The sequence below is a fragment of the Jatropha curcas genome, chromosome 4, assembly GCF_041381405.1.
Source record: "Jatropha curcas cultivar XTBG-Jc1 chromosome 4, XTBG_Jcur_1.0, whole genome shotgun sequence".
In the NCBI taxonomy this organism is placed as follows: Eukaryota; Viridiplantae; Streptophyta; class Magnoliopsida; order Malpighiales; family Euphorbiaceae; genus Jatropha; species Jatropha curcas.
In genome coordinates this window covers 279,851-298,240 of record NC_143154.1, presented here as the reverse complement: position 1 = coordinate 298,240, position 18,390 = coordinate 279,851, and the positions used below count along the sequence as shown (strand labels likewise).

General features: G+C 36.0%; 1 pseudogene across 1 annotated transcript; it reads right to left on the bottom strand.

The window, feature by feature from the left end:
• LOC105628590 (zinc finger CCCH domain-containing protein 51-like) lies at positions 1 to 18,368 on the bottom strand (annotated as a pseudogene). The gene is made up of 4 exons (XR_016320418.1): positions 18,049 to 18,368; positions 1,498 to 1,577; positions 581 to 1,385; positions 1 to 387 (listed from the first exon to the last, which is right to left on the bottom strand). The product of XR_016320418.1 is annotated as a zinc finger CCCH domain-containing protein 51-like (transcript).
• Between the last annotated feature and the right edge of the window lie 22 nt (positions 18,369 to 18,390).

Here is an 18,390-nt window from a genome sequence, read left to right as displayed (position 1 = left end):
TACAGTAAGTTAACTCCAATAACACATTTATGGAAAATTTCTATTACAAATATTAGCCTTTTCAGAAGAGTATAATCTAATGTTAAAACATGCTATCGACAAGAAGACAGTCACCAAACAAAGAAAACCTATAACAAAAATTCTGGTAACCCTGTCTCCTTTGTTAAAGTTCTAAGATTGCCAAATCACTTATGTTATACTCGATAAAAATATTACAGAAAAAGAAAAATCTCTTCAACTATGAAGACATTCATGGTAACATCTTAGAGTTATCAAAAGACATCATTTACCCTCTTCAGCCATCTTCTTACGGATTTCATGAGCTGTGTTGAAGATACCGAGCTTAGGTTGGTTGCACAAGAAACACTTTTTGTGCTTTGCATGGTGCTGTGAACCAGAAGGAGCAAAAAACAGATCAGATCACAATCACATGAAAAATATATAACACAATTCAAATGCAATATTAAATCAAACACAACAAAACAAAGACATAAATTATCGTATTGAATACTCTCTTTCCTCCGAAATGCACACATTAAGCACATACTAAGTCATCGCCATCAAAAGCACAAGCATTTACCTTCAAAGCACGATGTTCACAAAAGTAGTGCTTGCATTTAGTCACAACAGGATCTACAAAAGGCTTTCTGCAAATGATAATGAATCATCATCATCTTCATTGTCATCGCTCTCGCCCAAACCATCCTCATCCTCTCCCAAAGCCAAATTTCTCTTCCTTATCTTCTCTGCCTCTTCCCATTCTTTCTCTAGTTGCCAGCCAGGCTTATAATCCCCTCGATCATACATGAATTTACATGAATCTCCGTATCCACAGTAACCAGTTTCTTTATAATCCTTACATATGTCGGGCTGATAATCAAACCTTGCCGACACCCTAATGTGAGCAGAAGCCCTAAGGGGGCCATGAGAACCACCAGCTTTTTCACTTGAAATTGTTTGCTCCCTTCTAAAGCCAGCTTTATGATCAGTATAGCCATGAATTCCTTTGTACAACTTTTCATTCCCAGAGACTGGGTTTTTATCCTTCAAAGCCTACTCCGCTTGCTTAAGAGCCCTCTCATGAATGGCTCGAGCATCTTTTGAGAATTCAGTCTCAGTTTCCAGAGTTGTTGTTGTATCATGTTGAACTTGAATTTACTTTGAAGACTCAAATTGAAAGATTGGTCTATTAGATTCCACATTTAATTCAGTAGCCTTGCAATTCTCGGAAGGTTTAGAAGAAAAGTATAGCTTATTATTTTCAGATTTTGGAGCCTTTTTCTAATTGTGCAGCAAGGAGCTTTCTGAATCCTCATCTTCATCTTCCTCAATTGTTCTCTTCCTTATGTTCTTGTTCTTCAGTGGCTTTTTGAAGAAATTACACACTGCAAATGCCCAAGACATCAAAGGCAATACTTATATTATGATGCAAAAAAAAAAAAAAAAAAACTTTAAAAGAGGGAGAAACCAAAGGAGATAAAGTTCCAAGGCATATACCTGGTGCAGGTTGTTGGGATTCACCTGAATCAGCCATCTTCAGATGTGGAAGGAAAATTATATGTAGGACTATATGAGATCTAGTGGAAAAAGCAATCCTTTATAGCTTTGAAAATAAACTGAGAAGATTACATCAACCCAAACACAATATAATCTCACGAAATGAGAAGACAATTGTAGTGCAAATAGATTCATTAAATAAAACAGCACCAACGAGCTTGATTGGATATATAATAAATCCATACTTTATATTCAGGAACTCTCACAATATAAAGTGCAAAAGCATGATAGTAATAGTGAATAAACCATCAACCATCTAAAGGTTTTTAAACAAGATATTTACACCATGCCTCAAATGGCTTAAACAATTTAAATGATTTTTCAGGATTAAGTCAAAATTTACACAACACTCATTGGTTGAAGATTGGGGATTAATAGAAAATCAATAAAAATAAGCAATTAAGGAAAAAGAAAAAAGAATGACTTAATCAAAGAGTGAAACGGGTACTAATCAATTGAAACAAATACAATCAAAATCAAAGTAGATATGCACCTGTATAACAGTGAAGCCAAATGTATATTAAAAATTGGAAAAGTGATGCAAGGGAGGAATATAGGCAATTAATTCTCAACAATTAAGCAAGAATAAGATGATTTTGGTTGGAACAAAATAACAATAATTGGTTTCAAAGAACCCCTAAAAGAATTAAAATTCTGAATTAATAAGGAAAAACACAATACATCAAACTGATTTCTGTTGTCCTATTTATATAAGTTAGGGCAAATCTTAATTCTATACTGAAAAGTATTCTTAATCAGTCAATAGTCTATTAAATTAGTTGAAACTCTAGGCGGTTTAGTGACAAAAATGATATCTAATAGATGCTTAGAAACTATGAATAGAATAGAGATAGTTCAGGTTTAAGCTAGCTATGAAAAGAGCATTTTGTCATGTGAACAGTGAATTATCCTAACTGAAAGCACATAAGCTGGTCAGTAATATACCTGTATGGAATACATGAAAGTTACTGTTCATTTCTACAAAAAAATCCAAAATTTTAACCCTTGCTTGTAATTTTCCTTTTACAGGACATGTTGCAAAATACAATTTTTCAGTTCAGCTCCAAATTGATAAGCCAATAATGAAGAAGAAATAAATTTCAAAACAAATTGACAACAAAAATTTTTTTGACAAGGAAACAAGTTGATAACATAAGTAGAAACGGAACTGCAAACAATGAATACTGCAAACAAGCAAGACTGACAATTAGCAAAGCAAAGATAATCAAATTCAACAACCAACAAGAAAATAAACAAGAACAACATTTCTTGCAATATAAGAGAGAATATAAGCAAATTAACCAAAACCAAACATCTTGCAACTGAGCTTCAGAAGGTAAGAATATATTGCAAAATAGAACTTTTCAGTTAAGTTAGTTATGAATTGTTAAGTCAACAATGAAGAAGAAATAAATTTCAAAACATCAACAATGCAAATGTTTTTTTTTTACAAGGGAGAAAATCAATAAAATAAGTAGAAACTGAACTGCAAACAACAAATACTGCAAATAAGCAAGACTAACCATGAAAAAAGCCATAGAAATAGTCAAAATTCAACAACCAACAAGATGAATAACAAGGGCAAAATTTCTTGCAATGCAAAATAGAATAAAAGCAAATTCAGCTCTTTCTCTCTCTCTCTCTCTCTCTCTAAAGAAGAATTTCAGAAAAAATTGGAGGAAGGAGAGATTTCCACCTTGTCCACATTGCAAAAAAACAAACCACACTGAGAACTACTGCTGGTTCAGACCTGGAGCTCAATGTAAGGTTTGTAAGCAATTTGGTCACACCAAGAAAGTTTGTTTTACAAACCAGAATCAACAAGTGGTATCAGAGCAACCTTGATCTCAAAGGGCTGTGTGTGTTTGAGTGAAAATCATAGAGAAAGCCACCAAATAAACCAGAATTTGTGAAGTTTTCTGTTTATTTGCTTTCCCTCAAATGGCTTCCAGCAGCATGTCTCTTTCACCACCTCATTTTAATGGGGAAAACTATCATGTTTGGGCTGTGAAGATGAGAGCTTATTTCAAGGAGCTTGGATTATGGCAGTATGTGGAGGAAAACAGAGTACCTCCACCTCTTAATCAAAATCCAACCCTTCGGCAGATTAGACAACATGAAGAAGAGGTTGCTAAGGCTCCAAAAGCTCTGTCCTATATTCATGCAGCTGTTGCAGATTCTATCTTCACCAAGATTATGACATGTGAGACAGCACATGAAGCTTAGGAGAAGTTAAAAATTGAGTATCATAGATCTGAAAAAACTAGACAGATGTAGGTATTTAATTTAAGAAAAGAATTTGAAATATTGAAAATGAAGGACAATGAAAAGGTGAAAGATTATGTTGATAGAGTTATGAAAATTGTAAACCAAATTCGATTGTTGGGAGAAGAGTTAAAAGAGAAGAGAATTGTGGAGAAAGTTATGGTGACTCTCCCTGAAAAATTTGAAGCTAAGATTTCTTCTGTTGAAGATACTTTGAGACATGTCACAAATATCATTGAATATGCTTTCAAATGCTCTACAAGTTGTGGAACAAAGAAAAGCCTATAGGGAAGAAGAAACCATCGTAGAGAAGGCTCTTGTTGTGACTCATAAAACAAAAATGCAAGAAGGAGGTTCAAGAGACCAGCAAACTGACAGAAAACCAAAAATGAAGAAGAATTTCAGAAAAAATTGAAGGAAGGGCAGATTTCCACCTTGTCCACATTGCAAAAAAACAAAGCATACTGAGAACTAATGCTGGTTCAGACCTGCAGCTCAATATAAGGTTTGTAAGCAATTTGGTCACACCGAGAAAGTTTGTTCTACAAACCAGAATCAACAAACACAAGCCCATCATGCACAAGTCACCAAAAATTCTGAAAACTCTGAAGAACAACTATTTGCTGCCATCATGCACAAGTCACCAAAAATTCTGAAAACTCTGAAGAACAACTATTTGCTGCAAATGAAATTGAAAAATGTGGTGTCTCAATTGAAGCTAAAGAAGCATGGCTTGTTGATAGTGGTTGCACTAACCACATGACACCAAACTTGGTGAATTTCGATAGCTTGGATACAAATTATTCTTCAAAAGTCAGACTTAGAGATGGTAGGCTTGTTGATGTCAAAGGCAAAGGAGATGTGATTGTACAAACTCCTTCAGGTACAAAGGATATTTCCAATGTTCTTTATGTACCTGAGCTAAATCAAAGCTTGTTTTCGATTGGTCAATTGCTGGATAAGAATTACAGTTTGCTATTTAAAGATAAAACTTGTGAAATAAGTGATCCTTCTGGCTCAAAGTTATTTGTTGTCAAAATGAAACGGAGAAACTTTCCTCTAAATTTAAGAAGCTTCGAAGAAGAATCTTGCTTGAGTCATAAAGAAGAATCTGATTTGTGGCATAAGAGACTTGGTCACACCAATTTCAATTCATTAAAATTGCTGCAATCCAAGAAGTTAGTTGTTGATTTGCCATCTGTAGTTGAAAACAACAGTGAATCCAAAGCCTACAGAATTTTGAATCCTGTTACTAAACAAGTGTATGTCAGCAGGAGTGTCAAATTCGATGAGAAAGGTGAATGGGATTGGAGTAAAATGGAGCCAGGAAATTCTTAATCAGTTCTTGAACAAGATCTTTCTCAGCAAGAGCAAGAACTTCCAGTTGACAATGAAGAATCAGATGAAGATGATTATGCAATTAGAGTGACTAGATCCCTAGAGGCAATTTACAGCAGATGTAATGCTGTCTCACTTGAACCAACTCAGATGAATGAAGCCTTAAAATTGCCTGAGTGGAGAGCTGCCATGGAGGAGAAGTTGAAGATGATTATGAATTTTCATCAAGAGAATCCAACTAAAATACTTTGTGACAACAAATCAGCTATTGCTATGGTTAAGAATCCAATCTGCCATGGAAAAACCAAGCATATAAAAATCAAGAACCATGCAATTCATGAAGCTCAAAAGGAAAATGAAATTTAGATTGTTCATTGCAATTCTGAAGACCAAATAGCAGATATTTTCATCAAGGCATTGCAAAAAACCAAGATTTGAATTTCTTAGGAATAGATTTGGTGTTTGTCTCAACTCCTGCATCAAGGAGGAGTGTTAAAGTTATAGCTACAGCTCTTGAAGCTAAAATTGATGCAAGTGTCGTTGACAGTTTTTAGAGAAATTTTGTTAAAGTCATTTAGATTTTGTTATACTTTGTTGAAATGAAGAAGTAGGTGAACTACCTTGCTTTTAGGTAGGTTTGGTGAACAAACTTCCTTGACTTATAGAAGTTTGGTGAACAAACTTCCTTGACTTATGGAAGGTTGGTGAACAAACTTCCTTGACTTATGGAAGGTTGGTGAACAAACTTTAAAATAACTCTAGTATAAATATTTACATTATGCTGTAATGAAAATGAGATGTGAATATTTGTTTCTCCACACTTACAAAATCTGCAGAAAATCATCACCAACATAAACCGTATACGTGAACAGTAGTATACGCGAATAGTGACATGAATAGTAACTGTACACGTGAATAGTACTATGCGTGAATAGTGCTGGGCTTACTTGAAACGAACTCAGCAACAGTAACTCCAATAGTACTGTTCACCATCAACTTTAAGTTACTATTTTACTATTAATCACTAAGTCGATTCTGCAACGTCTTTTCGAGCGGACAGCACCAATGGACTCGTTGTAATTTTCTCTTCGTCGTGGTATATTTATTTTCAGAATATATCCACGGATCCGGTACCACTATCTGACCGACTGGACCTACTGAAACCTTTGGCTCTGATACCAGTTGTTGGGCATCAGCTCTGATACCATTTGTTAGGCATCAACTCTCATACCAGTTTTTGGGCATCAGCTCTCATACCACTTGTTGGGCCCTTTCAACTAATTAAGAGAAATTTAAAGCAGGGGAAAAGTAAACCTGTGACACACAGAAATTTACGTGGTTCACCCTCAACTATTTAGGGCTACGTCCACGGGACAAACTCCGAATAATTCTTCCACTATTAAAAAATAGTAGTTACACAGAGAGTAATACAAAAATAGTGGCACAAAGTGTTTCCCAAAAACACTCCAAAATAATTTTTTCACTATTTTTCTCTCCCCTAGTTTTAGAAAACCCTTCCTAAAACTAGATAACTCTCTCTCTACATTTTTGTTTTTCTTCTTTTGTTGTGTGTATTGTGAGCTGCAAACTTCTCCTATTTATAGGAGAAGGAAACGCGTATTGAACGAGCTGTACAATACCAATGCAAATTGGCTACCACTTTCAATTTGCACGTTTCACGGCTGCCGCCTGACTTCTTTATTTCCTCCTCCCTTTCCTGACTTTTCTTTCCCTTTTTTTCTTTATTGTACACACGTGGGTCCTATTTAAGTGGGCACAACACAACAATTGGTTTGGTGAACAAACTTCCTTGACTTATGGAAGGTTAATGAACAAACTTTAGAATAACTCTAGTATAAATGTTTAAATTATGCTGTAATGGAATTAATGAGATGTGAATATTTGTTTCTCCAGACTTACAAAATCTGCAGATTTTTCCTTATCTTCCTTATTTTTCTACTCTTCTAAACCGACAAGTGGTATTAGAGCTGAAAAAGGAATTTTAGTTAGCTACAGCAGTGAATCCAAAGCCTACAGAATTTTGAATCCTGTTACTAAACAGGTGTATGTCAGCAGAAGTGTCAAATTCGATGAGAAAGGTGAATGAGATTGGAGTAAAATGGAGTCAGGAAATTCTAAATCAGTTCTTGAACAAGATCTTTTTCAGCAAGAGCAAAAACTTCCAATTGACAATGAAGAAGAATCAGATGAAGATGATTATGCAATTAGAGGAACCAGATCCCTAGAAGAAATTTACAACAGATGTAATGTTATCTCACTTGAACCAACTCAGGTGGATGAAGCCTTAAAATTGCCTGAGTGGAGAGCTGCCATGGAGGAGTTGAAGATGATTATGAAGAACGACACATGGATTTTAGTTCCTAGACCATTGAATAAGCATGTAATTGGAACTAAATGGGTATTCAAATTGAAATTAAATTCTGATGTCTACTTCAATAAGCACAAAGCAAGATATGTTGTTAAAGGCTACGCTCAACAACAAAGGGTTGATTTTACAAAAACCTTCGCACTAGTTGCAAGATTTGACACTATCAGATTGATTTTGGCACTAACAACAAGTGAAGGTTGGCAAGCCTTTCAATTGGATGTGATATCAGCTTTCTTAAATGGTTCTTTGAAGGAGGAAGTGTATATTGAGTAGCCTGAAGGTTTTAATGATGGAACCAATAGAGTGTGTTTGTTGAAGAAAGCATTCTATGGTTTAAAACAGGCCCCAAGGGCCTGGTATGCCAAGATTGATCATTACTTGCTGAATTTGGGTTTTAAACGCAGCTTGAATGAGGCAACACTTTATGTAACTCAACAAGAAAATGATGTGCTTATCGTTTCGGTATACATTGACGATCTACTTATCACAGGCAACAATTTACAATTAATTCAAGAATTCAGATTGAAGATGCAGCAGGTTTTTGAGATGAATGATCTTGGCTTAATGTGTTATTTCCTTGGGATTGAAATTGTTCAAGATGAGCAAGGGATTTTTATTTCACAAAAGAAATTTGCTTGGTAGCTACTTAAAAAATTTGAACTTAGCAAATGCAAACCGGTGAGTACACCTACGGCCCAAGGAATAAAATTGCAAAAGAATGATGGTTCTCACTCTATAGATGCTTCAACTTATAGGAGCATGGTTGGTTCTTTGCTGTATTTATCTGTAACAAGACCAGATATCATGTTTGCAACAAATTTACTGTCGAGATTCATGAATTCTCCAACTGAAAACCATCTTACAGCAGCTAAACGAGTTTTGAGATATGTGCAAGGGACTGTTGGATTTGGTTTGTTTTATAGAAGATTAAATGGTGTGAAGTTGTTGGGGTTCTCAGACAGTGATTGGGCTGGTTCATTGGACGATATGAAGAGCACTACCAGTTTTTGTTTTTCACTTGGTTCTGTTGTCATTTGCTGGGAAACAAGAAAGCAAGCTTCAGTCGCTCAATCAACTGCAGAAGTAGAGTATGTTGCAGCATCTGCTACTGTAAACCAAGCTATTTGGTTGAGAAAAGTGTTAGCTGATCTAAATTTTCATCAAAAGAATCCAACTAAAATACTTTGTGATAACAAATCAGCTGTTGTTATGGTTAAGAGCCCGATCTTCCATGGAAAAACCAAGCATATAAAAATCAAGTATCATGCAATTCGTGAAGCTGAAAAGGAAAATGAAATTCAGATTGTTCATTACAGTTCTGAAGACCAAACAGCAGATATTTCACCAAGGCATTGCAAAAACCAAGATTTGAATTTCTTAGGAATAGACTTGGTGTTTGTCTTAACTCTTGCATTAAGGAGGAGTGTTAAGGTTACAGCTACCGCTCTTGAAGCTAAAATTGATGCAAGTGTTGTTGACAGTTTTTAGAGAAATTTTGTTAAAGTCACTTAGATTTTGTTGTACTTTGTTGAAGTCAAGAAGTAGGTGAACTACCTTGCTTTTAGGTAGATTTGGTGAACAAACTTCCTTGACTTATAGAAGTTTGGTGATCAAACTTCCTTGACTTATGGAAGGTTAATGACCAAACTTTAGAATAACTCTAGTATAAATATTTACATTATGCTGTAATGGAATTAATGAGATGTGAATATTTGTTTCTACACACTTACAAAATCTGTAGATTTTTCCTTCTCTGCAGAATTTTCCTTCTCTTTCTTATTTTTCTGCTCTTCTAAACCGACAATTTTTTTTTTTTACAGCAGCAGATGCTGCAACATACTCTGCTTCTGCAGTTGATTGAGCGACTGAAGCTTCATTTCTTGTTCCCCAGCAAATGACAGCAGAACCAAGTGAAAAACAAAAACCGGTAGTGCTCTTCATATCGTCCAATGAACCAGCCCAATCACTGTCTGAGAACCCCAACAACTTCAGACCATTTAATCTTCTATAAAACAAACCAAATCCAGCAGTCCCTTGCACATATCTCAAAACTTGTTTAGCTGCTGTAAGATGGTTTTCAGTTGGAGAATTCATGAATCTCGACAGTAAATTTGTTGCAAACATGATATCTAGTCTTGTTACAGATAAATACAGCAAAGAACCAAATAAAGCAAAAACAATGTAGCCATCATCAGAGAATAGAAACACAGTGATCTGAAATAGTCTTTCTGTAGCCTTGCTCCCCCATAACAGACTCAAACTTCTTGTACCACTGTCTCAGTGCCTGCTTCAAGCCGTACAAGCACTTCCTCAGTTTGCAAACACAATCCTCTTTTTCTACGAAACCCTCTGACTGCTCCATGTATATTTCTTCTTCCAAATCTCCATGTAGGAAGGTAGTTTTTCCATCCATTTGCTCCATTTCCAGTTCAAAAAACTGGCGACTGTTTCAAGCACTGTTCGCATGAGTGTCATTTTCACAACTGGTAAAAGATCAAAATCAATAACCTTTTTTTGATTGAATCCTTTTACAACCAGTCTAGCTTTGAATCATGGTTGGGAGCTGTGTTCTTCTTGCTTGATCCTGAACACCTACTTGTTCTTCAAAGCTTTCTTGCCTTTGGACAGCTTCACCAGCTTAAATGTTTCATCCTCATGCAAGGACTTCATTTCATCTTGCATGGCTTCAATCCAGTTCCTCTTGTGTTCATTTTCCATAGCTTCTTCAAAGCTTTCAGGTTCTCCCCTGTCAGTCGTTAGTACATACTCATTGACTGGATATCTAGTAGATGGTTGTCAGACTCTACTAGATCTTCATAATGTTTGACAACCTTCCGCTGCTGGTGGTTGAACATGAACACCATAATCTTCATCTTGTTCATTCTAATTAGGAATTTTTGGATTTTCTAACTCTGACACTTGTTCTTGTGGAACATTTTCTTCATCTCCAATTTGTCAGCGGTCTATTAGAGGGACTCTCTGTATGTCTGTTGAGTCTTCATCAGATCTATTGGCACTCTGCTTCAATATCTTCAATAGTCTGATCTTCAACAAATACCGCATCACAATTTCTTATAATCGTCTTCTGGATTGGCTCATAAAACCTATAGCCACATTGGTCGTGGCCATAGCCAATGAATACATACCGTCTAGTTTTGACATCAAGCTTAGACCGTTCATCCTTCGGGATATACACAAAGGCTTTGCAACCAAACACTAGCAAATGATCATAGGAAACATCCTTTCCCAACCATACACTCTCTGGAGTATCATGCTGTAGAGGGAAACAGAGTGAACGGCGAACTGCTGTGAGTAACGCTTCACCCCAAATCTTTTAGACAACTTTGCATGTGAGAGTAAACATCTGACTCTCTCCATCAAAGTTCTGTTCATCCTTTCAGCCAAACTGTTCAGTTGCGGCGTCTTGCAAGGTGTCGTTTGATGTCGACTGCCATGCTCTTTGCAGAAAGCATCAAATGGCCCAGTGTATTCTCCACCATTATCTGTCCTGATACTGTTCAGCTTCTTGCCTGTCTGTCTCTCAACCAGGTTTAGAAGACTTCAATGTGTATACCCAGGTCTTCCTAGAATTGTCTTCGATAAGTATTACAAAATATCGATTTCCACCATATGACATCGTCAATGGTCCACACAAATCTAAATGAATCAGATTTAATACATTCTTCATTCTAGAAGGAGGGGTAATCTTAAAAGCTACTCTGTTTAGCTTTCCCGCCATACAATCAGGACACTTATCTAGGTGAACTTCATCCAATCCACATAGTATGTTCTTTCTTGCCAGAGTCTTCTTACTCATGTGGCGTAATCGTTTATGCCACAATTCAACTGTACAGTCATTCTCCGCTACACTCAAAGTGTCTTAGGAGAGTTTCGCACGCATCACGTACAGTTTTCGGTCTTTAGCTACCACAAATGTACCTTTTCTGAGCTTCCACTGACCATTTCTGAAGGTGCTACAGAAACCTTCATCATCAAATCTGCCAACCGAGATTTGGACGCATGCTCGAAAGCCCATTCCTCATAAGTCTTCTCTTCCGGTTTAGTTCAACTAAACACGGGCAAATGCATTTTGATTACCATAAGGAGATCTCTCATTTCTCCATATATGGTAATTCTCGCCATTTAGACTGATCATTTTGCTTGTCCATTTTGACTTGCGCAGAAAATCATCACCAACATAAACCATCTACGTGAACAGTAGTATACATGAATAGTAACTGTATGCGTGAATAGCAACTGTACATGTGAATAGTACTATGCGTGAATAGTGTTGGGCTTACCTGAAACGGACTCAGTAATGCCAATAGTACTGTTCACCATCAACTTTGAGTTACTATTTTACTATTTATCACTAAGTCGATTCTGCAACGTCTTTCCGAGCGGACAGCACCAATGGACAAGCAAATAAGAAAAGAGAAGGAAAATTCTGCAGAGAACGAAAAATCTGCAGATTTTGTAAGTGTGGAGAAACAAATATTCACATCTCATTAATTCCATTACAGCATAATGTAAATATTCATACTAGAGTTATTCTAAAGTTTGTTCACCAACCTTCCATAAGTCAAGGAAGTTTGTTCACCAAACTTCTACAAGTCAAGGAAGTTTGTTCACCAAACCTACCTAAAAGCAAGGTAGTTAACCTACTTCTTGACTTCAACAAAGTACAACAAAATCTAAATGACTTTAACAAAATGTCTCCAAAAACTGTCAACAACACTTGCATCAATTTTACTTCAATGGAGTTGTAGCTGTAACTTTAACACTCCTCCTTGATGCAAGAGTTGAAACAAACACCAAGTCTATTCCTAAGAAATTCAAATCTTGGTTTTTGCAATGCCTTGGTGAAAATATCTGCTGTTTGGTCTTCAAAACTGCAATGAACAATCTGAATTTTATTTTCCTTTTCAGCTTCACAAATTGCATAGTACTTGATTTTTATATGCTTGGTTTTTCAATGGCAGATTGGATTCTTAACCATAGCAACAGCTGATTTGTTGTCACTGTTATGATTAGCTGCTGTATTTAGCTGTAACTAGCTGTAATGAGTTGTAATTAGCTGCTGAGATTAGGAGCTATAATTAGCAGATCATTAGCAGATTATTTGGGATCCTTGATTAGTTACCTATATTGTACATATGTAGTACTATTTATATCCCCAATTCTTAAGGGAATAATCAAGTCAATATTTCCTCTCATTCTTCTTCTTCACATGGTATCAGAGCCAGCAAAGGGCCTAAATACATTCCTCTTCTTTTCTCTTTCTCTCTTCTAAGAGATTTCCAATTACCCTATTATTCTCTCTCTTTTATAGTCACAGCCACTAAATTTGACTCAAGCAAGTCTCTGATACCCAAAAAAAATAAGAAAGAGAAGGAAAATTCTGCAGAGAAGGAAAAATAAGTGTGGAGAAACAAATCTTCACATTTCATTTTCATTACAGCATAATGTAAATATTTATACTAGAGTTATTCTAAAGTTTGTTCAACAACCTTCCATAAGTTAAGAAAGTTTGTTCACCAAATTTCTATAAGTCAAGGAAGTTTGTTCACCAATCCTACCTAAAAGCAAGGTAGTTCACCTACTTCTTGACTTCAACAAAGTACAACAAAATCTAAATGACTAATAAAATTTCTCCAAAAACTGTCAACAACACTTGCATCAATTTTAGCTTCAAGAGCCGTAGCTATAACTTTAACACTTCTCCTTGATGCAAGAGTTGAGACAAACACCAAGTCTATTCCTAAGCAATCAAATATTGATTTTTGCAATGCCTTGGTGAAAATATATGCCGTTTGGTCTTCAGAACTGCAATGAACAATCTGAATTTCATTTCCTTTTCACCTTCACGAATTGCATGGTACTTGATTTTTATATGCTTGGTTTTTCCATGGCAGATTGGATTCTTAACCATAGCAACAGCTGATTTGTTGTCACAAAGTATTTTAGTTGGATTTTCTTGCTGAAAATTCATAATCATCTTCAACTCCTCCTCCATGGCAGCTCTCCACTCAGGCAATTTTAAGGCTTCATCCATCTGAGTTGGTTCAAGTGAGACAACATTACATCTACTGTAAATTTCCTCTAGGGATCTAGTCCCTCTAATTGCATAATCATCTTCATCTGATTCTTCTTCAGTGTCAACTAGAAGTTGTTGCTCTTGCTCAAAATAATCTTATTCAAGAACTGATTTAGAATTTTCTGGTTCCATTTTACTCCAATTCCATTCACCTTTCTCATCGAATTTGACACTCTTGCCGACATACACCTGTTTAGTAACAGGATTCAAAATTCTGTAGGCTTTGGATTCACTGTTGTTTTCAACTACAGATGGCAAATCAGCAACTAACTTCTTGGATTGCAACAATTTTAATGAATTGAAATTGGTGTGACCAAGTCTCTTATGTCACAAATCAGATTCTTCTTTATGACTCAAGCAAGATTCTTCTTCGAAGTTTCTTAAATTTAAAGGAAAGCTTCTCCGTTTCATTTTGACAGCAATTAACTTTGAGCCAGAAGCATCGCTTATTTCACAAGTTTTATTTTTAAATAGCAAACTGTAATTCTTATCCAGCAATTGACCAACCAAAAACAAGTTTTGATTAAGCTCAGGTACATAAAGAACATCGGAAACATGCTTTGTACATGAACGAGTTTGTACAAATCAGCAACTAACTTCTTGGATTGCAGCAATTTTAATGAATTGAGATTGGTGTAACCAAGTCTCTTATGCCACAAATCAGATTCTTCTTTATGACTCGAGCAAGATTCTTCTTTGAAGTTTCTTAAATTTAGAGGAAAGCTTCTCCATTTCATTTTGACAGCAATTAACTTTGAGCCAGAAGGATCACTTATTTCACAAGTTTTATCTTTAAATAGCAAACTGTAATTCTTATCAAGCAATTGACCAACCGAAAACAAGCTTTGATTTAGTTCAGGCACATAAAGAACATCGGAAACATGCTTTGTACCTGAAGGAGTTTGTAAAATCACAGCTCCTTTGCCTTTGACATCAACAAGCCTACCATCTCCAAGTCTGACTTTTGAAGAATAGTTTGTATCCAAGCTATCGAAATTCACCAAGTTTGGTGTCATGTGGTTAGTGCAGCCACTATCAACAAGCCATGCTTCTTAGCTTCAATTGAGACACCACATTTTTCAATTTCATTTGCATCAAATAGTTGTTCTTCACACTTTTCAGAATTTTCAGTGACTTGTGCATGATGGGCTTGTGTTTGTTGATTCTGGTTTGTAGAACAAACTTTCTCGGTGTGACCAAATTGCTTACAAACCTTACATTGAGCTGCAGGTCTGAATCAGCAGTAGTTCTCAGTGTGCTTTGTTTTTTTGCAATGTGGACAAGGTGGAAATCTGTCCTTCCTCCAATTTTTTCTGAAATTCTTCTTCATTTTTGATTTTCTGTCAGTTTGCTGGTCTCTTGAACCTCCTTCTTGCATTTTTATTTTATGAGTCATAACAAGAGCCTTCTCTCCGATGGTTTCTTTTTCCCTATAGGCTTTTCTTTGTTCTACAGCTTGTAGAGCATTTGAAAGCACATTTAATGATATTTGTGACATATCCCAAGTATCATCAAGAGAAGAAATCTTGGCTTCAAATTTTTCAGGGAGAGTCACCATAACTTTCTCCACAAATCCCTTCTCTTCTAACTCTTCTCCCAACAATCGAATTTGGTTTACAATTTTCATAATTCTATCAACATAATCTTTCACCTTTTCATTGTCCTTCATTTTCAACATTTCAAATTCTTTTCTTAAATTAAATACCTGCATCTGTCTAGTTTTTTCATATCCATGATACTTAATTTTTAACTTCTCCCAAGCTTCATGTGCTGTCTCACATGTCATAATCTTGGTGAAGATAGGATCTGCAACAGCTGCATAGATATAGGACAGAGCTTTTGGAGCCTTAGCAACCTCTTCTTCATGTTGTCTAATCTGCTGAAGGGTTGGATTTTGATTAAGAGGTAGAGATACTCTGTTTTCCTCCACATACTGCCATAATCCAAGCCCCTTGAAATAAGCTCTCATCTTCACAGCCCAAACATGATAGTTTTCCCCATTAAAATGAGGTGGTGAAAGAGACATGCTGCTAGAAGCCATTTGAGGGAAAGCAAATAAACAGAAAACTTCACAAATTCTGGTTTATTTGGTGGCTTTCTCTATGATTTTCACTCAAACACACACAGCCCTATGTATACCCAGGTTTAGAAGACTTCAATGTGTATACCCAGGTCTTCCTAGAATAGTGATCGATAAATATCACAAAATATTAATTTCCACCATATGACATTGTCAATGGTCCACACAAATCTGAATGAATCACATTTAATGCATTCTTCATTCTAGAAGGAGGGGTAATCTTGAAAGCTACTCTGTTTAGCTTTCCCGCCATACAATCAGGACACTTGTCGAGGTGAACTTCATCCAATCCAGGTAATACGTTCTTTCTTGCCAGAGTTTTCTTACTCATGTGACGTAGTCGTTTATGCCACAATTCAATTGTACCGTCATTCTCCGCTACACTCAAAGTGTCTTAGGAGAGTTTCGCACGCATCACGTACAGCTTTCGATCTTTATCTACCACAAATGAACCTTTTGTGAGCTTCCATTGACCATTTCTGAATGTGCTACAGAAACCTTCATCATCAAATCTACCATCCGAAATTTGGACGCATGCTCGAAAGCCCATTCCTCATCAGTCTTCTCTTCCGGTTTAGTTCAACTAAACACGAGCAAATACATTTTGATTACCATAAGGAGATCTCTCATTTCTCCATATATGGTAATTCCCGCCATTTAAACTGATTATTTTGCTTGTCCATTTTGACTTGCGCAGAAAATTATCACCAACATAAACGTATACGTGAACAGTATTATATGTGAATAGTAACTGTATGCATGAATACTAACTGTACATGTGAATAGTACTATGCGTGAATAGTGCTGGGACTCAGCAACAGTAATGCCGATAGTACTGTTCACCATCAACTTTGAGTTACTATTTTACTATTCATCACTAAGTCAATTCTGCAACGTCTTTCCAAGCGGATAGCACCAATGGACTCGTCGTAATTTTCTCTTCGTCGTGGTATATTTATTTTCAAAACATATCCAAGGATCCGGTACCGCTATCTGACCGGCTAGACCTGCCGAAACCTTCGGCTCTGATATCAGTCGTTGGGTATCAGCTCTGATACCACTTGTTGGTTTAAAAGAGCAAAAAAATAAGAAAGAGAAGGAAAATTCTACAGAGAAGGAAAAATCTAATCCGCAGATTTTGTAGGTGTGGAGAAACAAATATTCAAATCTCATTATTTCCATTACAGCATAATGTAAATATTTATACTAGAGTTATTCTAAAGTTTGTTCACCAAACTTCCATAAGTCAAGGAAGTTTGTTCACTAAACTTACCTAAAAGCAAGGTAGTTCACCTGCTTCTTGACTTCAACAAAGTATAAAAAAATCTAAATGACTAACAAAATTTTTCCAAAAACTGTCAACAACACTTGCATCAATTTTACTTCAATGGAGCTGTACAACAAATCAGCTATTGCTATGGTTAAGAATCCAATCTGCCATAGAAAAACCAAGCATATAAAAATCAAGTACCATGCAATTCGTGAAGCTGAAAAGGAAAATGAAATTCAGATTGTTCATTGCAATTCTGAAGACCAAACAGCAGATATTTTCACCAAGGCATTGCAAAAAACCAAGATTTGAATTTCTTAGGAATAGACTTGGTGTTTGTCTCAACTCTTGCATCAAGGAGGAGTGTTAAAGTTACAGCTACAGCTCTTGAAGCTAAATGCAAGTGTCGTTAACAGTTTTTGGAAAAATTTTGTTAAAATCATTTAGATTTTGTTGTACTTTGTTGAAGTCAAGAAATAGGTAAACTACATTGCTTTTAGGTAGGTTTGGTGAACAAACTTCCTTGACTTATAGAAGTTTAGTGAACAAACTTCATTGACTTATGACTTATGGAAGGTTGGTGAACAAAACTTTAGAATAACTCTATTATAAATATTTACATTATTCTGTAATGAAAATGAAATGTGAATATTTGTTTCTCCACACTTACAAAATCTGCAGATTGTTTCTTCTCTACAAATATTTCCTTCTCTTTCTTATTTTTCTGCTCTTCTAAACCAACACTCTCTCTTCCTTAGCTAAGTTGTGCTATCCTTTTTAGCTGTGTTGTGATTTTCTCGGAGGAGAAACTTCAATTCGGTATGATTTTCTATAAACAGGTATTGTACTAGAGAGAATAGCAGTACTACAACAAAAAAATTGCAAAATACATAAATGCAGAGAAAATAAAAGCACCCAGATAACAATCAACATATAGCAAATTATGAATTTTCATAATCAAACCATCAGACTGAAAAACTAAAAAGCCTATTCCTCAAGAAACAGGTAAGCATCAGATTGCAGAATATAGCTTAGTTAACGAGAGATAATACCCGCCAGAGACATACATCAACAGAAATACTGCAACAACAACCCCAGGAATGGACGAATAGCAACAAATGACTGTATCTACTCAACAACAAGACAACCAGAACCTTATTCCTTCAGAGAAAAAAACCGATGAAATCAAAACCAAGCCACAAAGTTCTCCTTCCTAGTAATTAGGGTTTGGTCTGCAGTTCAACAATTGATTGTAGTATGGACATGGAACAATTGGTATACAAGTGTGAGGAAATTTTAATGGACGTCCCGGAAAGATGAAGTCTATGAACTGTGGGTTTCAGTGAGAGAGATTCAACCATGGTCTGATGGAGAGTGAGCGCGAGAGAGAGCGC